Here is a 13,449-nt window from a genome sequence, read left to right on the forward strand (position 1 = left end):
ACACTGTTCAGAAGCACGTTGAGCTCGCCGCCAACGCCGCTGCTCCTTACACGCCGGTTGGTGACCCGGCGCACTAGGGCGTGAGGATGTCGTTGAACGTTGATGGATCCGTATGTATTTTTATCTTTCCGTCAAATCCATGTAGTAGTATATGATACTACGGTAATTATCTTACCTTTCACATCAACTTCATAATTTTCGTACATACTCCATGCATGAACGGCGCCAGAACCAAACTTCTCATTACTCTAGGCAAAATCATTATTTTCTATCTATCGGTCGCGCCATGGAGCAGAACCAAATTTTACAAGTTACGAGTTCAAAAGGAAAAGCCTGATGTGTTCGCGTCGCACCCCCACACGGTTGGTCCGGCACGCCGCTCAAGCGGGAATGCGTGCGGTGTTGCATTTTCACTTACAATTGGGACCGCAGTTGAGCAAACCGACTATCGGCAAACCCCCACCCCGCCCACCGCGCGATGGCTGAGAAAACAGGAGGGAGAAGAGATGGCTGTAGCACGGAGTCCAAGAAAATTCGTGTCGGATGGGACTCGTGTGGGTGGCGTGTGCCGTACTGCTAGACGTGAATGCTAGTTATGGCCCATGCCACCCCACTATATCGAGCCTATATCAAGGTACGTAGAACAAATTTCCTGCAGTCCGTGCTCAGCCCTCCTCTATCTCTCTTCTCAGCCAGCCAGCGGACGCGCGGAGCCCATCGTCTGTTTGCTCACATGCGGCCCCACATGTCAGTGAAAATGCAAGAGGACCCACTGAACCTGCACATCTTTCACCTCGACGTGCTGGTGATGAAAAACAAATCCAATAAAGATCTTCGGTGGCCGCTTTTGGAGTTACTCAAGAGTAGTAAGATTCTATTTACAGTTTAACCCAAGATGCACATCTCGTGGCTTCAACTACCACTCTATTTTCTTTCATGACACGACCTGGATGCTGGATGTCCCACGTGTCAGCAAAAGGAGGAAGAACCCGACCAAATCTTCGGTTCTGCTCTCGGATGAGATTAGTGCACTTGTTGATACTCCTACTAGAATAGAGGCTAGACATGAGACTAGATGCGAGGAAGCAACGTCTACTTCTTTACACTCGAAGAAGAAAGAAGCACGCAAGATCGAGCCTCCGCAGATCAGCAATGAATGCATCGAGAAGGCACTAATCCAACTTACAGGAGTAGTAAAATGTATTCTTGTGGTTCTTGTTTTCTTTGGTCTTGCTTTTCTAGTCAAAATTATCGTTGGAGTTCGTGCAAAATGGAGGTCCGTTTGGGGTCGTGCGTTGGAGTTGGCCTTACAAGTGGGACCACAGTTTAGGAAACCGACTATCGGCAAACCCCCACCTCGCCCGCCGCGCGATGGCTGAAGTTAGAGAAACGACGAGGTTGAAGAGATTGCTCTAGCACGGACTCCAAGAAATAATATGGTGTCAGATGGATGTCGTGGTGGTGGCGTGTGCCGTACTCCTGGACGTGAATGCTTGTTCTGGCCCATGCCACCCTACTACTCCTACTACTTACTCCTACTATATAGTACTAGTATCGAGGATTCGAGGTGCTGGTTATGTACAACGAACACATTAACATACGGCTACAGTAAAAACACCCGCCCGACGCCCGAAGCATGTGAAGCTAGTACAAATAGTGTACTAGTATTGTTGATTGGCCCCATCCGATAACCTGTTGCAATGAATGTACAATTATGTATTCAGAAAATATTTTTTTGCCTCGTCGCACCACTCACTCAGAGAAGCGACTCGAAAGCCATTCATAAATTTAGTAAGTTTATCACATGCATATAATTTTATTACATTCAACAGGTCATCAACCCACATCGACAACGAGGATACATTATAAATACTAAAGTTTTCACTGCACAACAAATAACAAGCCATGAAATGAACTTCAACTCAACCATTCCGCAGCGTTGGAAACGCTTGCTTTGAACCACAAGTGATTCTCTAGGACGGTCCATCCGTTGTCGATCTAGAGACCAACGCAGGACTGATCATCCAGGCTGAAGCGGCCTACTATATCAGTACCAGGGTAGGGAACCACCCAAATGTCCGAGGTATAGACACAGTTGCTTCTCATAAATGTATCAACAACAGTTGGATCGCCTTTCACCATCATCGAATAGTTTTGTCCAAGGAAGAGCGAGTGTTCTCCAAGACTATCAATTCTGTGCCAGGGAGAAGGAGTTGGCGCTAGCACACTAGTATCCATCCCGAATACCATGCAACGGGTGTTGGAATAGGTCCGGAGAGTGCGACCATGGGAGACACCTGCTTCCTTAGCAGTAACATCATCAGTGGGCTGTATACACACAAGAAGAGGTGATCCATCGGAATTAGTTGCCAGGCGCCACAGAGTATATGGGCGCTGCTCGTGATCATCACCATCGCATCTCCCCCTTGGTTATAAAATTTTCAAGTATAGGTGGTGGGATGTTCACAGGACCTTGGAAACACAAGAAGAAGGTTAATTAGTAAAGGGAAACTTGCTAACCCGCATGCATGTGGATGAAACAATTATAATTACGGTGGAAGACAAACGTACCGAAACTACGAGGATACCATGCAAAAAGAGTGCCACGAGTGGTGGCAGCAAACACAAGGCCCTCGTATTGAATTGCATCACAGTACTCATTCGTGCACAGAAACTGATTTTTGAGCAATGTCCATCGAGTCAAACCACTAAGGATGGCAACAAGCTTGTCGAAGATAGCAACAACTTCATAGTTGTTGTAATTCCAAGAGCGGTTGGGAACTCGACAAATTGCTATCTTCCATAGAAGACAGTCACCATGATCGTATTTGAACGCGCGTACATTACCGGTGTGCTCAACCTCTGGGCAGTGTGCTGAGATTTTTGGAAGTGGAACCCGGTGACGAGTGTACACATTCACAAGTTCCCACTCGCAGTTGGACCCAATGTAAACAACCCAATCTCCATTTGCGCCCGCCCAAGCCTTGCCCTCAAGCGATGGCATCTTAACATCATACGTATCATTATCAAGCGGCATCAACTTGCACAGGGCGAGGCCTCCGTCGTGCCGGCGCCAGTCATCAGGGTCACGGCGAAGAAGATAGGGGAGATCAAACCGCTCCTTGACTCTTGGGTTCTTTGTAATGATGTTATTAGTTGAGTCGAGAATGGGCTTGAACGAACCTGCCATGCTAGCCGAGGTGATGACGTCGCACCGATCAATGAGTTCCTCCACCACGTCATCTTTCAGATCGGGGCAAGAATAACGGGGTCGTTTCCGGCCTGTTCCCTCCATGGAGAAGACGATCGAACAATGGCAGAAGAAAGGGTGAAGGGCTGAAGGAAAATGGAGGAGGGAGAGGAAGAGCGTGCGACAGCAGTTCCAAATCGAGAGGGAAAGGCGAAGAGTCGGTGGACGGTTGCGAGTTTGCCACGGTTCACGAAGAGGCGCCCCGGCCTACACGTCCGTTCGGAAATACTCCTACTACTCGCCGTCGTCTCACTGATATGTTGGAACGGGACCACATGTCAACGAAACATGGTGTGTAATTTCTCGTGCAAAATGCGATCTGGCCGCGTTGGCCCGAGGTGCCGCATTAGTTATCGACCTTTATTTTTTTAATGGCGTGCCGATCAGTTTTGAAGCACGACTAACTGGTACTGTACGTGGAGAGGATGACAGCAGGGACCCGCCAAGGTCATGGCAGTACGCAAGCAAGTGCCTCCTTATTTCAAGCCAATAAAAAATGGCTCCTCCTAGTGGATTTCTGACATCTGGGTCCCATGCCATTGTCAACGTAGTCAATAAACGAGAGAATTGCACAACGAGCGGCTGACACCAGGGACCCAGCAGCTCGCCTAGTTATTTTTGTTTTGGGTTAATTTGATAAATGCCACTCCAAATCTGGTGTATCCGAGAAATGCCACTGCAATTTCCAAACTTTGAAAAATGCCATTTCATGCCATTTCTAGTGGCATTTTTCGAAGTCTGGAGTGGCGTTTTTCAAAGTTTGCAAACTGCAGTGGCATTTTTCAAAGTTTGCAAAAATTGCAGTGGCATTTTTCAAAGTTTGGAAATTGCAGTGGCATTTTTATGAATCGCCATAATTGGAGTGGCATTTATCTAATTTGTTTTTGAGACGGAAGCAGGGTGTCAACTGGGCTGTGCGGGACACTCTGGCCTGTCTAGACAACCTTTTCTTTTATGTTTACCACAGACCAGCCCAGTAGTTTTTTTTCTTTCTGAAAATGGCTAGCCCAGTTCTTTTGTGATTTGTCAAGTAAGTCGCTTTATCAGGCCTGCTGGGCTGCAAATCTTTCAAGACGAGGAGAGCTTCATTCGGCTGGCCGAGAAAATGGCCTATCAGTAATGAGAAATGGGCTGTACATTTTTAAAACACATCAAACCGGCAACTATTTTCAAATATCTTTTTTTCATTTTGAGATTTTAAATTGCATTGATTTTTATGCGTGGACAATTTATTGGAATTTATATTGATATACATTTATTTTTAAAATCAGTCTGAATGTGACTGAAATTTCGGGATTAAAAACAGTTCAGACTGCACCGACATATGTAAAATTTCGTATAATTTTTTAACTGTGGCCACAATATGGGCTGTCATGCTAACATAAAGAGTATGGGCTCCAAAAACCCGTAAGAATTAACAAATGGGCTGTAAATTATTTGAAATAATGGCAAATGGGTTGTATGTTGTTTTCCACAGATTTGAGGCTTTCCACAGATTGCCTGTATACTGTTGGATGTCCATCCAATGACCGTCATGCTTCTTCAATCTCTGCTCTTCCTGCTCCAACCGCTCAAACAAGCGCCGGCGGGACTGCCTGCTCCCTCCTCCCCGCGGCCGGCTGTGCTGCCGCATAGGCCTCACTGCCCCACCGTACTCCCATCGCCGGCCTAGCCATCCCTCTACTCACCCACACCTGCTGTTATTCTCCAGCAACGGCAGACGAACCAGTAAACCCTCGTACAGTCGTACTCCCCTCCACGTGAGCAACAAAAACAACGGCCGAGTCTTCCCTGCCTCCGTGTCGTTCCCTTCCTAGGCCTCGCCGTCGTCCACCGCCCTGGTGCTCTCGGCGTGGCGTGGTCAACATGGTCAACGACCGACATGCATCTGAAGTGGACTATATGTGGAGAGGCTGACAGCTAGGTCCACGGCCACACGCAAGGAAATGCCTCCTTATTACGTGCAAAATAATGATTTCCTCCACCTGACATCTAGGACCCACCGAAACGGCCTCTGTATTTCGCGAAAAAAAGTTACCGCCGCTGACAACTCAGACCCACCAGCTATATCTTCGCACGCCAGGAAGTGCCTCCTTATTACGCACAAAAAAATGAATACCCCCTGCTAGCTGGGACCCACTATAGTGGGCCTACTAAGTTGACGGGGACGAAGGGCTTTGTCAACTTAGTCAATATGCACGATTCTAGCTCGACTGACCGTACAATGTCCATCCAACGGTCGTAGTGCTTCTTCAACCTCTGGTCTTCTTGCTCCACCCGCCCAAAGCAGCGCTGGTCATGCCGCCTGCTCCTACCTCCCGTCGCTGGCTGTGCTGCCGCGCAGGCCTCACCGCCCCATACTACTGCCACCGCTGGCCAGGCCATCCCTCCACTCCACTCACCCACACCCCTATTATTCTGCGGCGACGGCAGCGCAGCCGAACCAGTGAACCCTCGTACTCCTCTCCGCGTGGTCATACACTGCCGCGTCTTCCCCGGCTCCACGTCGTCCCCTTCCTAGGCCTCGCCATCGTCCACCACCATGGTGCTGTCGGCGCAGCATGGTCAATGTGGTCAACGACCGAATTCCATCATAATAATACTATACATGGAGAGGCTGACAGCTGGGTCCACGGCAGCCGCAAGGAAGTGCCTCCTTATTACGCGGAAAATAATTATCCCTCCACCTCACAACAGGGACCCACCAGACGCCCAACAGTATATCAAGAAAAAAACGTTTGCCCCTGACTGCTGGGACCCACCCGACGGGCCACCGTATTTCGCGAAAAAAACGTTCCCCCTGCTATCAGCTCGGACCCACCGGAAGTGCCTCCTTATTACGCACAAAAAAATGAATACCCCCCTGCGAGCTAGGACCCACCTTAGTGGCAGGCTGACTTGTGGGCCTACTAAGTTGACGGGGACGGAGGGCTTTGTCAACTTAGTCAATATGCACGATTCTAGCTCCAGTGACCGTATGATGTCCATCCAACGGCCGTAGTGCTTCTTCAACCTCTGGTCTTCTTGCTCCAGCCACCCAAACCAGCGCCGGTCGTGCCTCGTGCTCCTGCCTCCCTTGGCCGGCTGGGATGTGGCGGAGGCCTCACCGCCCCCTACTACTCCCACCGCTGGCCAGGTCATCCCTCTACTCACCCACACCCCCTGTTATTCTGCGGCGATGGCACGCTCACACCGCAGCGATCCAGTGAACCCTTGTACTCCTCTACGCGTGGCCATCCACTGCCACGTCTTCCCCGGCTCCACGTCATCCCGTTCCTAGGCCTCGCTATCATCCACTGCCCTGGTGCTCTCGGCGCGGCGTGGTCAACGTGGTCAAGGAACGGCTTCCATCGGACATGGACTGTACGTGCAGAGGCTGACAGCTGGGTCCACGGCCGCAGCAAGGAAGTTCCTCCTTATTACGTGCAAAATAATTATTCCTCCACCTGATAGCGGGGACCCACCGGACGGGCCACCAGTATTTTGCGAAAAAAATCATTTCCCCCTGACTGCTAGGACCCACCGGACGGGGCACCGTATTTCGCGAAAAAAACATCCCCCCCCCCGCTGTCAGCTCGGACCCACCGGAAGTGCCTCCTTATTACGCACAGAAAAATGAATACTCCCCCGGCTAGCTGGGACCCACCTTGCTGGGTGGCTGACTTGTGGGCCTACTAAGTTGACGGGGATGAAGGGCTTTGTCAACTTAGTAAATATCAACGATTCTAGCTCCGGTGACCGTACGATGTCCATCCAACGGCCGTAGTGCTTCTTCAACCTCTGGTCTTCTTGCTCCAGCCGCCCAAAGCAGCGCCAGTCATGCCGCATGCTCCTGCCTCCCATGGCCGGCTGTGCTGCCGCAGAGGCCTCACCACCCCCTACTATTCCCACCGCTGGCCAGGCCCTGCAGTGACGGCAGCCTCACACCGCAGCTGAACCAGTGAACCCTCATAGTCCTCTCCGTGCGGGGCTTCGACTGCAGCGTCGTCCCCTTCCTAGGCCTCGCCGTCGTCCACCGCCGTGGTGCTCTCCAAGCGGCATGGTCAACGTGGTCAAGGAATGACTTCCATCGGAAGAGTACTGTATGTGGAGAGGCTGACAGCTGGGTCCACGGCCACATCCCAGTTTTTTTGTGATTTTCCAAGTAAGTCGCTCTGTCAGCCTATTGGGCTGCAAATCTTTCAAGACGAGGAGTGCTTTCATTTGGCTGGCCGAGAAAATGGCCCATCAGTAATGAGAAATGGGTTGTACATTTTTAAAACACATCAAACCGGTAATTAGTTTCAAATATCTTTTTTTCATTTCAAAATTTTTATATTACATTAATTTTTATGCGTGGAGAATTTGTTGGATTTTATATTGATGTACATTTATTTTTAAAATCAGTTTGAATGTGAGTCGAAATTTCGGGATTAAAAATAGTTCGGACCGCACCGAAATATGCAAAATTTCGTATATTTTTTTAACCGTTTCCACAATATGGGATGTAATGCTAACAAAAAGAATATGGGCAACAAAAAAACCTTAAGAATTAGCAAATGGGCTGTAAATTATTAGAAATAATGGCAGATGAGCTGTATGCCGTTTTCCACAGATTTGAGGCTTTCCTAAAAAAAGGTTGACGCACAAGCACTGACTGTTGGATGTCCATCCAACGGCCGTCGTGCTTCTTCAATCTCTTCTCTTCCTGCTCCAACTGCTCAAACAAGCGCCGGCGGGACTACCTGCTCCCTCCTCCTCACGGCCGGCTGTGCTGCCGCACAGGCCTCACCGCCCGACCGTACTCCCATCGCTGGCCTAGCCATCCATCTACTCACCCACACCCATTGTTATTCTCCAGCGACGGCAGACGAACCATTAAACCCTCATACAGTCGTACTCCCCTCCGCGTGGGAAACAACTGCCAAGTCTTCCCTGCCTCCGTGTCATCCCCTTCCTAGGCCTCGCCGTCGTCCACCGCCCTGGTGCTCTCGGCGCGGCCTAGTCAACATGGTCAATGACTAACATGCATCTGAAGTGGACTTTACGTGGAGAGGCCGACAGCTGGGTCCATGGCCGCACGCAAGGAAATGCCTCCTTGTTACGCGCAAAATAATGATTCCTCCACTTGACATCAGGGACCCACCGAAAGGGCCTCTGTATTTCACGAAAAAATGTTTCCCCTGACTGCTGGGACCCACCAGCTACATCTTCGCACGCAAGGAAGTGCGTCCGGGCAAATAACGATTCGCCCCCTGACTGCTGGGACCCACCAGTTACATCTTTGCAGGCAAGGAAGTGCCTGACAGTCGGGACCCACCTGGTCGAAGCGTGCGTAGCGTTGTCATTCTAGTCGCGAACGTGTACGTACATACTGGTCGATGTAGAGGCGCGCACGTGTATTAGTAGAGGCGCACACGTGTCGTAGTAGAGGCGCGCACGTAGCATGTACACATACGTACAGCGGCCAGGGTGCAAGAAAGAAAATACGGCCATGTATCTGTACATACGGGCGGGGTCTCAAACGCCTACTCGCGCATACGTACGGCCAGGGCTCGTGTACATGGCTGGGTCGGAACGGAGAAACAGCATCGTCGTCATGTTCATGGGGAGGCAACGGAATGCGTCGTGTTCATGGGGAGGCTACGAAATGCGTCGTGTTCATGAGGAGGCAACGGAATGCGTCGTGTTCATCGGGAGGCAATGGAACACATGGGAGCCAACCGGCTGGGTCGGAACGGAATGCGTGGTCGTGTTCATCGGGAGGGCTTGGACGGAACAGGCGATGGAAATGAGGCCTGGCGTACCGCACAATGGAGGAAACGGACCTCCTATGTTCGGAACGGGGTCCTGTTTATCGGGAGGGGTCTGGCGTACCGCAAAACGGAGGAAACGGGCCTCCTACGGTCGAAACGAGGGTCATGTTCATCGGGACGGGTGTGGCGTACCGCAAAATGGAGGAAACGGACTTGTGTTGGAGCGCTACGGTCAAAACGGGGGTCCTGTTCATCGGGAGGGGTGTGGCGTACCACAAAACGGGACTCCACGGGATACTGTTCATCTCCACCGTCGACCCCCTCCAGCCTCCACGAGCTAATGTTCATCCATTGTCGACCTCCTCCAGCCTCCACCTACGATTGTTCATCCACAGGCTCCTGTTCATCCAGCTTCCACCGCGCGCTACTCCACCGGCTACTGTTCAACCAACCCTCTCCACGGGTTCCTGTTCAACCACCCCTCCACGGGCTACTGTTCATCCTGCCCTCCACCGTCTACTGTTCATCCTACCCTCCACGGGTGGTCCTGTTCATCCAGCCCTCCACGGGGTCCTGTTCATCCAGCCCCAACCGGCTCGATCGATCGGGTCCTGTTCATCCAGAGGCAACACCACGGGGTCCTGTTCATCCACCCCCACCGGGAACTGTTCATCCACCCCCCCCCCCCGCAACGCTCACTGTTCATCCAGAGGCAACATCGATCGGCTTCAGTTAGCAGCAGTAGCGAAGGAATTGCTCGATCGTTTCAGTTAACAGCCATCGATCGATCGCTCGGGTTCAGTAACACGTAGCCTGCAGTGCAATCGCTCGGGTTCAGTTAGAGCCCAATGCCTCGCTCGGGTTCAGTTAGAGCCAACGCCTCGCACACACGCGCGTACGTGTACGAGAGAAGCGCGCATCGCTCGACCCCCGACCTCCCACCATAACTGGGAACTCCCCAAAATTTTCCTCGCCCTCGCTTCTACCACGGTTTTTTCCGTCATGGACGGCCAAAAGAATGTCATGCAGGTGCGTCTCCGGCCCGCCCAGGACGAAAAGCCCATTTTCTGTCATGAGTTTTTGTCATAGAAGTAGGATCCCACCACATCTATGATGATACCGGATTTTGTCACAATTATCGTCATAGAAGTGTCATATGTATGACAGAAAAAAAATTCGTTCGGCCCAAAATGCCACGGATGTGTCTTTTTTTTGTAGTGTATCGGACTCATCCTCAAATGACTCCACGACGTACTCCTCCCATGAAGACGAGGAGGAGGATGAAGATGCTCCCCCTCCAGCAGGGGGAGACAAGAAAAGGAAGGTCGCCCCAACCGGGGGGGGGGGGCGAAGGGTCCAAGAAGGGAAGGACTCTCCTTCCGGACTGCTCCACCACCGCCGCCGAAGGCGAAGATGAGTGGCTGCTCAGGGCCAAGCCCCTAGCGAAGTCATAAGTATTCGGATACCAGCATAACTCATAGCATACCTTTGTCGCGCTGCTTCTCCTAGCGCCGAATATGATTATGCAGACCGCCCCAAGCCAGTATCGACGTATCCTCGTCGGACGGCTCCTTGGACTCGTCGGATATGGATAGCAATCCACTTCCGACCGCCTCCTCCCCTTGCCCTACGGACAATGTCGAGGTATTGTGTCAAGAGGTGCCCGGTCGAGGGGAGACAGTCCCGGAGGCGCCTCAAGGCGACCTTCCGGACCGCGGGAGCAAAGGGAGGAAGGCTCCCGAGGGCTCCGAGTTCGGCCCTCAGCCGAACACCGCGCTGGAACCTCCAGTGGTTCCGGACTCGGGCAAGCGGCCTCCTTCCAAAAGGGGCAAGACGCCCGTGCCGGTGACCTCTGTCCATCCAGAGGCACCGGAAAACCTGCTGGGAGCGCTTCGTGGCGCTTCCCTCGACGAAGAGCACCGCACTATTATGAGTGCGGTGATCAAGAAGGTTCAGTCCGACAAGAGCGGACTGACTGAAGCCTGTGCCAGCCTTCTAGCAGGCTTTGAGGTAAGTATTTAAAAATACAGGGAAAATATTACTGCATAGACAGTAGCCCTTGATGGTCTGTTTGGTGTTCACAAAGAAAAGCCGAATAGAGGATCAAATAATATCTGCAGGAGTCTAATATAAGTATGTCTATATGCGTATGCAGGCTTCGCTGCTGACCTCTGCCGCACTGACTGCAGAGGTCGCCGCACTGAAGCAGGACCTCGATGGGTCCGAGAAAGAGCTCGGCCTTGCCAAGAGGCAGTTCGAGGAGAACAAAGGTAAATAATACCTTATCTATAGATATATATATACAAAAAAGATGTGATTGTGAAATGGCAGGATCATCATGAATGTGCCAGGGGCCACGACCGAAGTGGCGACCCTGAAGCAAGCACTGTCCGAGGCCGAAAACAAAGCGGCCAAGGAGCGCACCGAGCGGGAAAGGCAAGAGGCACGGGTGGGTGAGGTGCAGCAAGAGCTGCAGGCTCTTGTGAAGAAACATGAGGCTTTGGAGCTTGACTCAAAGACACGAGAGTCCGAGCTTGCCGCAGCCCTCGAGAGTGCAAATAATGCAAAGGCTGAAGCCCAAAAGGCCCTCCAGGATATTGAGGCGTTGAGGAAGATAGCAGCGGGTAAGGCATTCAATATGCAAAGCAAGCATGTGAGAGTAAATTACTTGTTACTTACACGAACCCGGAGCTCTCCAGGAGCATTCACAGATTTGCCCCACTGCGTGTCAGATGCCGCGAAGTTTTACCAGGCCGAGGAGGGAAGCTCAACGGAGAAGTTGTTCTGGTCTCAGTATACTGGGAACGAACACCCGGTGCCTCTGAGCGACCAGTTGAAGCAACTGGTCGAGCTGCACAAGGCGGCCGAACAGGCCATGAAGGGCTTCATAGTCCGGATGTGGCATGGCGACTCCCTCCCCAACAGGTACTTCGGCCTGGTGCGGCGGCTTGTAGATGCCTGCCCATGGCTAGAAGTCATCAAGCGGTCCATCTGTATCGAAGGTGCCCACCGGGCTTTTGCCCGTGCTAAGGTGCACTGGGCCAAGATGGACGCTGTGAAGCTGGTGAAGGAGGGGCCGCCGCAGGGCAAGGAGCATCGCCACCCCGAGATGTATTACGAGGGTGTCCTGAAGGGTGCCCGTCTTGTGGCGGACGAGTGCGCGAAGGATGTAATTTTTGAATAAACTTTCCCGTTTGATCCTGTATTATGAAAACTTGTTCATATGCGCTATGCAACGCTTGTTTGAATTTAAAATATTACCTTCTGTGCGGCTGTTTATCAAATCTAAGAGATGGCCGGTTGTCGGCTTCTGCCCCCATGCCACGAGTGCTGGGGTGTTCGGGATAAACCTGAGCACTCTTTTTCCCAATTTTGGGTCCTTCGAGGGAGGTGCTCAGCACAACGAACAAGGCAATCAGACTATGATGCTTTATCACTCTCACTTAGCCATAGAATTCTATAATTTTAAATTTTGGCGAAGCCCCTAGTATTCGGAAGGCCGAATTCGGGGCGCTATACACGCCTGAAGCCGGACAAAGCCGACTCCTCACTCTAAGCGGCATAAGTCTTTAGGGACTCGAAACCTCTTGAATAGCAACCAGTCTCTCGCCTTATCATGATAGTCAGTTTTAGCTTTCTCTACTGAGGTGCTTAGCCCAGCTGAACTGGCGCACAATCGCAGTAGTTCTCCCAGTGCTACCTTAGCCGATATAGCGAAACTTAAGGTACCAAAACATGGGAGCCGGACAAACCCAACTATTGACTCAAGACATGATTCAGAGCTGATGCATATAATGCTATAAGCTCGGGGTGCCGCACTGTCAAAAGTGTTTGGACTTCTAATGTCGTATTATGGGGTACGTTTAAGCCCCTGGCGTATTGGCCATACCAGAGTGTACGGGTGCTGAATGTCATGAATGAACATATATGTATATATAAAAAGAAGAATAGAGAACGCGATAATAGACTATTGCTATGCATTGTTTATTCAAAAAGGCGCGTTAAAGCAAAATGATACAAGTAGTGCGATAAGCAAAAAGTGGGACTATTTGACATGTCCCTTCCAAGGACAAGCTGAGGAATGTTATTGAAAGCAGGTATTTCACTCATTATCAGAGACCACCTGGGAATTCCATGATGCGATGTAGCTCTCTACCTCCTTGGTTGTTGTATCGTGTGTCCGGAAAACATACTGCCGGACGGTGTTTCCAGAGAGTAAAGTCCTGAAAGAGAGAAAAAAATAACAAAGGCGGGAAGCCCCTAGTGCGGTTGAGCCGCGTTTGGGGGTGCCGTAGTCGTGCCCCCACCTATGCCCATGGTACTTCAATGCGTAATATGTATGCGTGGCACGGATTTACGCCGTTTGGCTGGGACTGGGGTGGGGGTCGCATTACTATGCGAGCTCGGAACGTGCCAGGCGGTTTTGCAGATTACTCCGGGCGCGCTTGAAGTTGTTCGGGTCTT

This window comes from Triticum aestivum, chromosome 1A, assembly GCF_018294505.1.
Source record: "Triticum aestivum cultivar Chinese Spring chromosome 1A, IWGSC CS RefSeq v2.1, whole genome shotgun sequence".
NCBI lineage: Eukaryota > Viridiplantae > Streptophyta > Magnoliopsida > Poales > Poaceae > Triticum > Triticum aestivum.